At 26.5% G+C, this 11,669-nt stretch overlaps 1 protein-coding gene across 1 annotated transcript in view; it reads left to right on the top strand.

Moving 5' to 3' along the window:
• The first annotated feature begins 200 nt into the window (after positions 1 to 200).
• LOC129966179 (forkhead box protein J3-like) overlaps positions 201 to 11,669 on the top strand; it is a 92,955-nt gene continuing 81,486 nt past the window's right edge. The window contains exon 1 of the mRNA XM_056080582.1: positions 201 to 319. The gene's annotated coding sequence lies outside the window, so the exon portion shown is untranslated. The remainder of the gene's footprint in view (positions 320 to 11,669) is intronic.

The raw sequence follows: 11,669 nt of genomic DNA, 5'->3' as shown, positions 1-11,669 counted from the left end.
GTCCCAATCACACCATTACCGTTACATCCAAAATATGAAGTGTTTGCTTTCTGCTTGAAACAAAACTAAGTGTTTCGGCTTTCTTATCAAACGACATCGCCTTTCTTGTCGAGTGCGCAGATGTCCGGCTCGGTCCGGGCTGGTCGATGTGTGGCTGCGCACAGGGGTCGAGCGTCCACCTGGCGCAGACGACGCTTGGCTGCCGATCACACAACTCCGTCCACTCGCGCTCTCTTCGTGATCTGATCCGTCCAACCTTTTAAGCCTAAGCGGGATGCCCGACCCACCGACAACCGGATTATCCGGCCGCGAAGCCTAGGTGAGTACCTTTTCCTGGATTATAAACAGTGTAATCGGATTGACATGAGTTTTTCTTTTTTTTTTCACCCGACATGAAAGTAGGGGAGTACCGGCTACAGTTAACTATTGACCAGTGTCTTCTCTTTCGATACTCTTTTCGATTATTTGTGCAAGTTTAAAGATTTTTATTTCATTATGATTTTTTTTTACTTGCATGTGATAATTTAACTGATTTAGAAGCATGAGAAAATTTCTCTTAGACATTAATGTTGATTTTTTTCTTGCGATTTAAAGGAATAATATTTTGCAATCAATTTAGTAATCGAATTTTGGTTGTGAATTTTGGTTTATTCTAAAAACTGTTGAAAATTATTAAGCTGAATGAAGGTTGAATGTCTGTTTTGTTGATTACTGATGAGGAATTTTTTTTTTTTTTTTTTTTTGGATTTTCATATATAATCTTATTTTTCCTGTCATATTTAAATTTTCCTTTTTCTTTCTTTTATAATTCTCTGCTTTTTTTTATTTTTGTTTAAGGGCTTTAATTAGCAATATTTTGTAGTTATGTAAATCTATATTAAATATCAATGCATGTATTTTATTTTTTAAACATATGATTAAATTTATTGGAATCTAAATGAAAATTGATTGAAATTTTTTAAGGTTCCCATTTAGTTTTCATTAAATATCTTCTTGATTTTTATTGAATTCCTTCTAGATATTTCTCCACTGTTTATTCTGATAATTTTCATTATAGATATAAGAGAATTTTAAAATTAATTTGATAGAAAACTCACTGTTATGTTACGTAATTCAAAATAATTACAAAACATAACAGATGCCGATGTTATTATTAACTGTAAGATAAGATGAATGCTCATCTTACTTCTGCTGTAAATATTTAATTACTATTTTATGATTATCTTTTCACTTTTCTGAATTCACTTTTATGAATATTGATGTTTTATTAATATTAGATTAACAATACTCACTCTGTTACAGTTGCAATCAATTCGTTGTAACAAAAGTGATAAAATTATTGAATGCTTCCTTTATTTTTTTCCTAAAGAAGATATTTAAAAGGTATCCCTAGCTTTTAATTGATTTAACTACGGCCCTTTTCTGCCATTCAGTTTATAAAATTTTCTTTTCATAAGCTATACTTTTTTCTTTTTAAACAAATTCAAATTAAATTTTGGAATTTCTTTGTACTGTTCTTACTATTGTTTTAATAATAGTAATCATACTTTGTATTGAACTAGAAATCAGTAGATTTTAGTTTAAATTTTTCAATATTTTATCTCTTGTTAGTATTCTCTAAAGGGTTTGAATCATTTAAATATTTTTACGATAATTTATCATTATAATTGATTATTTTAAAAATTGTAAAATTAGCTTAAATAAAGAATTATTTTGAAATTATACAGCGAATTATTTGCAGAAATTAATTAGAAATAGAATAAGTTATAGATTTTGGTACATTTGATGCATTTGATTATTCTATTGATTAATTTTGTGATTAGTTCACCTGGTTATTCAGAGATTTTTTCACCTTCATTTCAATAATTTATCATCTGGTTATTTTCTAGCTTATTCAGCGATTTTCAGTAAAAAAAAGCACTGTGAATATTCTGTCGCAATTTTAGTTCAATTTTAATTCAGTAGCACTTAATCTTTGAATATAGTTTAACCCTTTCACGATACTGTGCGCACATCGCTTTCTCGCAATTTTATACTAACAAAAAACGTTTACCAAGTTCACAAAAATTATAATTTAATACAAAAATTACTTGGTATAGAAAATATTTTAGGTGATTTAGGGGTTTTATTTTAATCGAAAGAGATAAAACATTAGCAAAATAGACAGGTCCATCTAATTAGATAGACAAAATAAGCCGGTTAAGAGGTTGAATATACAACAGAAATAGGTGAAATATACCAACATAAATAAATAAATAAAAGAAATTGAAATCAATAGTAAGTTGAATGAATTGGTACAAAAAGAAAAAGAATTAATATTTTTATTGTAATGTAAAATAAAAATTAACTTTTAATTAATCTGGGGAAATTAAAAAATCTTTCTAATAATGTTTTATCCAAATTGTGTAAATCCCTTCAAGCTTTACTCGAAACCCTATTACTCCATTAGCTTTTATTCGGAATTATTGTTTATTACTTTTTTTCATTATTGCTTTTATAAAGTTTTTTTTTATAAAATTTTTAAAAGTGCCATGTTTTCTTAAAATTCAAAAAATAATTAAAGAATAAAATGTTTCATTCATTCAAGAAAAAATAATAATTTTGTCATTTTTTTTATAGATTTTGGAACAAATGTTTATCTCTAAATTGTACTGTAATCATTGATTAAATTTAAGAAAATGTTAAAATTACTTCTTTTCGAAGAAGTCATGGTAACATTCATCTTTTTTTTTCTAAATATATTCTTTTGTTCTCCTCCAAAAGTTTTTATTTTTATTCTTTTTTTTTCTTTTTGCCGTTATTTGTGTTTAAGAAAAAAATATATCTAACCTGGTTTTGGAAAAAAAAAAAAAAAAATCCTTTTTTAATTTTAGGAATACAACAAAATATTTTTGCCTCTACATTAAAGAAATTACAATTGTTTTTCTAAAACATGAATTTTTTTAGATAATTCTCGAAATTATATTTAAAGTCAATGCGCCGTCTTCTTAATAAGCTGAGCAGCAGAGCGAAGAAAAAATTCGAAGCTATACTCTGATAGTTCCAAAATACATATATTATTTATACAGTCCTTTACGGTAACTTATAAAAATGTTCCTTGCAAATTTGAGTTATAAGTTCAGAGGCTAAATGACAGAACAAATATCTTACTAACATTCTTTATTCCAGGAAAATCTTTATCACATTTTAAGAAGCATATTAACTTAAATCCAAATCTAAAATCAATTAAGTAATTTTTGTATTCATACAATGCATGAAATTAATATTTTTAAGGAATCATCATCATCATATATGGCTAGACAGCCCAGGGTGGGTCAGTGCCTTCCTCTGAATTCTGTTCTACCGCATTCTATTTTCGACACTTATGCGCCAGTTTCTTTCCCGGATAACCAGGAAAACTGTCTCCACTGACTCCATCCATCTCATTTCGGATCTACCCCTTTTCCTACTTGTTAGAGGTTTTTGTAAGAGAAATTTTTTTAATATGGATTTTATGGAAGAGGTGGAGAGGGGAGTATCTTCCCATTTTTGGTATATTTTTCCAAAATGCCGAATTTACTTTCTAGTGTAATTTTAATGTTACTTTCGTCATATAATAATGAAAATCGAGCACTTATTACGGAATAGAAGCTTTTGACTGACTCCCACTTTTAATTTTTATTAAATATATATATATATATATATATATATATATATATATATATATAATTTCAAATAAATTGTTTAGATAATAGCTTTATGTTTATGACTCCATCAAATTGTGAAACATTAAAGGCGTTTTATGTTAATTGTCTTACTTAAATGCACTTGAGTCTTTTAATCATAAAGTTAATAACATCATAACGCTATTAAAAACGTAAATGCCCAGTACATCTAAATTTCGCAGTATTGCAACGTCACTTTTTGACACGTCTTGTAAACTACACAGATATTAAACAGAATCATGCTTCCTTAACTTCCAACAATGGGAGAAAATCACGCGATTAAATATTTGACTAAGTAATGAAAATGGTTTGAATTTCTAGCCAACAATGTAATCTATTTTTGGAAATTAGGCAATTTTCTTTGTAAATTTTTCAACAAACAAGACAAATTTGAACGACTTTTAAATAGGTGTTATTAAAAAAAAAATTTTTTAAATAGAAATGGTGTAAAGTTCAATTTTTTCCAATAGTATTTTCGGAAGTTATCGCGGAAAAACTTGAATATTCAGTTTAATTTTTAAGTCTCAAATTAAATTTTAATAACCATTCTAATAAAAACTTTAAAAAAAATCACTTTGAAGTGCACATTTTTACCCTAAGTTACCTTGTAGTGTGCCAATACAAACATTTATCTTCACTGTTAGTATATATATATATATATATTTATATGTATAAATGCATGCATGAGTAATTCTTTTTTTTAATTCGATGTAAAAACAGTAAGTCAAATTTTATACAAGTAGCTTGTTGAAAATTATTCTAGTTTTTCAAGTCATAATGTTCATATGCAAACTGTCAGATATCATAACCAGCAAATATTTTTTTTTCGAACTCGTAAATATCAAATGTCGGAAATTTATAAAATCTGGCGACAAAATTGTTTCATAATTACTACATTTTCTTTATGCATGCTTTATATACAAGAAAAAAATTATTGAGAATGGATTTCTTTCCTGAAATTAATTCAGGTTTTCTAAAAAATATTTAGAAAAAAAAATAGCAACCAAGTGATTTCCTAAATCCTCATTTCGATTAATTTCTTTATAAAGTCAAAATTATTTTCTTGAATTTAATGAGATAATCCGATAAATTAATGACTAAACCAAAAATACAGCACAGACACGAAGTACAAAGTCAAAAATAAAATGTCTATTTGCCTTTCTGAGTTAAAACGGGCATCATAGTCTTCGTAATTTAATTCCCGGATACACGAATATCCAAATTTCCAGGAATCCTAAAACTGTTCAAAGTTTGTGGGCAGTTCATGACGTCGTTCGTGACGTCATAGAATTCACTGGTGCATGCAATCAGATGGATTCATTATTAAGATCGATTTTTGGACGCTTTACCTAAACGAAACGCTTCTCACCAATTGCAAGCAATTCAAACAAAACTAATGATATTTCTTTGATTATGTTTTCCCCCAACAAATTTATTTTAGTGTCTGTGCTTTCAGTCAATTTATATTTTAATGCAATTGAAGGAAATATGCTGATATTTTAATATGATGACGTTTATTTTGATGATGTTACAATAACTTTATTTTTATTGCAGTTATTTGCTTTCATAAAATAAAAACTGTAATTATAATTAAACTGGTTTTATTCGGCTATTTATTCTTTTTTTTATCATGAAGATCAGCTTTTTTATATTCGGATTTTTCAGAAGTATTTTGTATAAATTAGACATTAAGTTTATTAACAAATCTCTTCCAAAAAAAAAAAAAAAGACCTCTGAAAATATATATAATAATTTCTGATTGTCTGAAAAATTATTTTCAAAATCATTCGATTTACTAATCTGAAACTGAATTTTTTATTTAAAATTAAATTAATTTTATTTTTTAATTAAGTGAATCATATAATCTAATTTTCATGATTACAAGCATATAAGAACTCAATTATTGCAGCATAAAATTGTCACCTAATGTATATGATATCAAATTCAACGATTTCAAAACAGGTTCGTGTAATTTGTTTATTGTTGTTAAAAATTCTATTGGAAATTTCAGTAGATTATTTTTTAAAAGATATCTGAATTCAGATATTAGTATTAATTTGAAAATATTCTATCATGGAAATATTAAAAAAATTCTCAAATTTATTTGTGTATCATGGGATAAAATAAAGCTTATGAAATCGTCAATATGAATCAAGAATTTGAATGACCAATTTAAAATTTTGTTATTTTTCCTTTCCTTACAAAGCAAATTTGTTTCTATTTAGACAGATAAATACTATTCAGAAATTATTTTTATTGTTATTACTATTTTAGTTTTTCTTCCTTGAAAATTTTCTAATAAACTGCTTTCTAAAACATATGGTCAGAGATATTAGGGATAAATTTCTAAGTTACAAAAAATATTCTTGAATGCTACTTTTATTTTCCAGATTTGCTTTTTTAGGCTCATAAAAATTTCAATATTTTTTTTTAATTAAAATATATTTTTTAGCCTTAAATTTGACCTATGTTTAATCCACTAAACTGAGCATTCTATAAAATTTTGATTAATGTCTAACTACAAAAGCATAAGACTTTATTTCTGCTTTAATCAGAGAAATTAATTTTCGCGAAATATTTGCTTTTTCTTCTTCGAGATTAGTGTTTTTGCTAATTAGCGTTAAAGCTAAAATAACTTATTTGGTGACATTATTTATATTTTACTTTTTTGTTTAAAAAATTCTAAGCAATTTTATTTGTATTTATTAGCATTCCGAAATTTCTTCAATTTGATTAACTCTGCAATTGGAAACAATATAAAAAATAAGTAACTATCATATCGCTTTAATGAAGGGACAGGAAATTCCATTTTAAAACGTGATTAAAAATAATACTTCAAATCAATTACTTATGAAGTATTAGAATTAATTGTATGAAATGTTTCCCAGAGAGTTTAAAAAAATGATCACCCCAATGATCGGTGTGAGTGAGATTGTGCATCCTTTTTATTTTTCCTCGTCAGAAGGCTCCTCACGTGCTGGAAATTGAAGTGTGTATCGGAGCCAGCAGGAAGCTTGTATCGCACAGCGTAACCTTGAATGGGATATTTATTAGTCCTCGAAACGAAATTCATTCAGTAACAGCAAATGCTTCGTGATCCCGTACACATGGATCTGGCATCGAGTTATTTATCGTTTGTAGATAAAACAGAATGCATCGCCAATGTTGATAATCTTGAAAATGGTGTGATGAGATAAAAATTTCGATTTTGAAAAATTTATCATAGTACATGTGTAATTCAGATTTTAGATATTATAAATAAAAATCATAACTTTAATTTTAAAAAACTGTATAATAAACATTCAGTGTGCGTTACAATTTATTAACTAAAATATCATAAAAATATTTAAAAATTCACTAAATATTAAAAAATATAATAAATAAATGTATTTCTCTTAAATTTTATTCACATGTTGACTCTCCGCTAATGAAAATGCTTTGAAATTTTGATACAGGTTGGTAAAAACATTAAAACTAATATCAATTAACAGCATAAACAACTGTAAGTTTCAGAAAAAAGTCCGGATATTTTGTTTTTATTATATATTTTTTAATTATGATTTATTTTTATTTTGGAATGCGTAAATTTCAAAAATCAATTAAGTCATCAATTAAAATCAGTTTCATCAGTTCTACATGTCAATGCAGTCATTCCTGAAATATGTAAAGCAAGATAATTAAATAAATGATTGATTACTTTTATTTTCGTAAGAAAACACACACTGTAAAATTAAAAGTAATGTCTTATGAAACTGAACTAATAAAGAAAATTTTTCTGAGTCGAAACCTTTAATGGTAAGATACATTGTATTTAGAGCGTGCTAATGTTGCTACATCTAAAATACCAAATGAAATTAACCAAATTATGAATGTACATTAACCCTAAATTTAAATTGTATAAAATTGAATTTAAAAATAAGGAAATAATGAGTCCGGCCTGAAGACTTTTTCGATGCTCATCTTCAAGCAGGGATTTTTTTTCCCATGTGGGGACTGACTTTCGTCCAAGCATTGAACACTTGTGACCCTAAAATCTCAAGAAATTGAAGTTTTTAAAACACAAAAATAAGTATATAAATCAATGACAATAAAAATCGAAATCAAAGCATAAAAATACTTATTAGTAAACAAATTATTTCACGAATTTAAATCCAAATCTAAACATACAAAGCTGAATATAAACAAAGCAAAATACTATAAGACCAATAAACAAGAGATAATCATCAAATCTTAAAACTAATAAGCATCAATATTCGAGTACTGATGCTAAGAAAAAACATACCAGGTGAATACAAGCATCCTCCAATAGGATTGATACTAAATTACAAGTTTGAATCTTTCCCGTGTTTAAGCCTACAACGCTTGGTTGACAACTACATACTACAATGTTTATCGGTTTTATTCCATTTAGTGACTCTTGATAAAATCTTCAGGTCGGATTCATTATTTCCTTCTTTTTTATTACTTTTATTCTATTTTATGCAATTTAAACTTAGGATTAATGTTCATGTTTTAATTTGGTTTTATTTTTGCAAATAATGCCATTAAAACGAGAAAAAAAAACACTAAACAGTTTTCGCTTTAAAATGTTTTAATCGGGATAACTTTTTAAAGAGTGTGTGAGAAATGAATACTATTTCCACCACAATTTTGTTTATACCTATTTCGACAAAAAAGTGTTTCTTGACATTTTTGTACTTCAATTCTTTTTCTAGAATTTTGCATGCTTCCATTACCGCCCATTCCATAATATTTTTGTCAAATAGTAAATAAAATGGGGTGTTTATATTTCCTATTATAATGTTTCGTTCGTTTCCTATTATAATGTTCTAGTTGGACCAAATGCAGTTTTGAAAATGGTATGAAGAAGTGGTCTACCAGGAGAAGAAATTGTTTCCGATCTTTTTCCGAACTATTCCAATATATTGCCGTTCATTATTTCTTCACTATCGTCTTCAGAATCCATCAACAAATCGCATTTTCTTTCATCCTGTATTTGCTTTCAAATAATCTTCTACTTCATTAGTGCTTGATGAATATTTTTCATAACAGCTGAGGAATTCTCATCACTTTCGAAAGAATCATTCAACTCATCATCATTTTCAGATTATGGGCTTTCAACAGTAGAGTGTTCTTCTCTTCTCTCTCTCTCTCTCTCTCTCTCTCTCTCTCTTTTTTTTTTGCAATAATTTCTTATTTCTTGAAATTTGGAAAATAAAAAGAATAGAAATTCGGGAAATAGAATTTTTAGAATTAGAAATAAAAAGGGAAATAAAAAAATAGAAAGAATAATCAGTATTACAAACAATTTTACTACTTATGTGCCTGTAATGCTAATTCAATCAATGCGTTTTTAAATTTTTCACGAATAAAAACAAACTTTACATACATTGATTCACTATTAGAATTGAAGAACAAAACGCGTTTTTCAGTTTTATTAAGAAACTGGTCACTGAAATGATCTGCACTAAAATGCAACAGGGGGAAAACAAGAAAAAATCAGAGTTATGTAGTTACTCCTGTATTTCCCGTTATAATTGAAATCGGGATTCTCTAATCTGAATATAATTTAAATGATGCTGTAAAGTTGTGTTGATATTTATATGTAAAACTGTTTAGAATTAGACACGTTATGAAATCTTTAAGATATCACCTAAAAATGTCTATACGCACACTTTTAGATCCAAGATGAAAAGAAGAAAATGATATTTATGAATTAATTTAACAATTATTGTATGAAAAGTAAAAGAAATAGTTATGAAGAAAAGGTTAAACTTTGAGAATAATTTTAAATTAAAATATTTGAAGTTAAACTTTTGACACTTCTTAATAGAAATAATGTTAATTAAAATGAAATCATCAATGACTCTGTTTGGAATGTATGTACGTGTATAATTTTTAGGCAAATAGAATTAACAATTGTAAATCATACTTATTTTAGCTCCATTTCTTCAGTTTTTCTAGTCAGAAAATTCCCATATCTATTTTATATTAATAAGAAATACATTCAAAATATTACCCCGCCCAATTTTGGTGGACAATTAAAATGTGTGCATGAACCATACTGAGATCTAAATCTTAAAATAGGTCAAACTAATGTTCTCATTTCGTTAAAAAAAGCCTTATTAGATGAATCTTAAATTAATAAATGTCATGGCAAATATAAATTTAGGTAAACAAAATAAGAATCTATAAAATCAAACATCCTATCATTCCATTTAAAACTTTACTATAAAAATATTAAATTAAGATTTGTAAATTAAGCCATAAAAATGAAAGAAAAAGCAACACTGTAACTTATTGAATTTAATGTACATTCTGAACATTAAAAAAGTCTGTAACCCTGCTTTATAAGGTTTATTTTAAAGAATATATTTTTCATATCAATTTTCTTACTTTTTTTAAGGATGTAATGCATCTGTAATATTTTCCTGAAACTGTAATCTCCTTCAAATTGTGTCAAATAATGTCAGTGTCTATTTTCATGAATATTTTTAATAACCTTTTTACCGTACCTTTTATCACTTACTATAATATTTTTATTACATTTCATAATTTTCTGCATTATGCCATACTCTGTAGACATAATTCTTTGTATTCAGCAATTATAAAACTTTCATCAGTGTGTAGAAAATAGAACTGCTTTTATCTCCTAGATCATTTCTTACATTTTACAGGTTCTGCTATTTTTAGGGCAGCCGATTTGATAGTATTTTTAATCACGTCGACAAATGGAAAGTCATAAACGTTTACTAACTTGTCTTTAAAAAGAAAAACTTCGTTAAATAGAAATAATATTCCGTAATATTGGGGGATACATAACATTTGAATCTCTTTCGAATTTAACATTCTGCAAAAATAAAATCGTTGAACAATGAATATAGAGGTTACTGTATATATTTTCATATTTTCAAAACTGAGATAGGGGGTCCGAACCTCCGCAATCCTTTCTCTTAAGTGCAACTGACTAAGAAGTGAATTTCACAGTCAGAAAGCTTTAGCTTTTCGTAAAGCTTTTTAGATATATTATTCTTTTTAAATCCCATTTAGTACATGCTTCTAATGACCAGATTGCTTTATACGCATGAGTTAAAGTTACAGCGATTCAAATCACTTCACAAGAAAAGAAAAAAAAAGCCAACTTTAAAATTCTAATAAATGCATAAATTTAGTCCTATATCCATGTTAAATTAGTATCCAAGAAACTTTCTAAAAGATTAATATTACAACATTTTTTCACTCGAATAATACAGTATCTTTTGCAATACGTGAACTTCTGAAAAATAAAGAAAATATAACTTGTACTATTGTAACTTGTAACACGTCTATATGGCAGAAGTTATTTGAAACTAATAAATCGGTTTCTTCTTTCAAACTTTTTCACTGTCAGCTTTTAATCTTTCATTTTGAACTCAAAGGATAGACAATTAATGAAATACTTTTAATATATGTAGAAAGTATGTTTAAAGAGAAATGAAATGCAATCAGGAAATTTTAATCAACGATGAATTCATGGAATAAACTTGTACAATTTTTTTTTCTTGAAATAGGAAATTTTAATTTTTTTCTATAAAAAATTATAGTTTTTATTTTTAAAATAAATATCTGCTAAACATCTAAAAGCATATGCATAAATTCTTTCTGATTTGTTAACTTTATTATAAAACAAATATTTTGATGGAACTATAAATTATTATTCACGCTGTGATGAGAAGCAAACCATTTTTAAGCAAAATAAATTTCCATTTGTCATTATAGTTTCAAGATTAACTTTAAATATTAATGGATATTAATGTTAAATAATTAGTAATATTAATGGATAAATATTATTAATTATTTAAGGTTACATCCAAATATAATAATTAGTAATATTAATGGATGAAATCATTTTTAAACTGGTAGGATTGCACTGCAACAGAATTAACTTAAAGTTTGTTTTTCTGTAATAGGAATTGGAGAACCACA

This window comes from Argiope bruennichi, chromosome 4, assembly GCF_947563725.1.
Source record: "Argiope bruennichi chromosome 4, qqArgBrue1.1, whole genome shotgun sequence".
NCBI classification, from domain to species: domain Eukaryota; kingdom Metazoa; phylum Arthropoda; class Arachnida; order Araneae; family Araneidae; genus Argiope; species Argiope bruennichi.
Note: the sequence above shows the minus strand (reverse complement) of the source record. Positions and strands in the feature narration are given on the sequence as shown.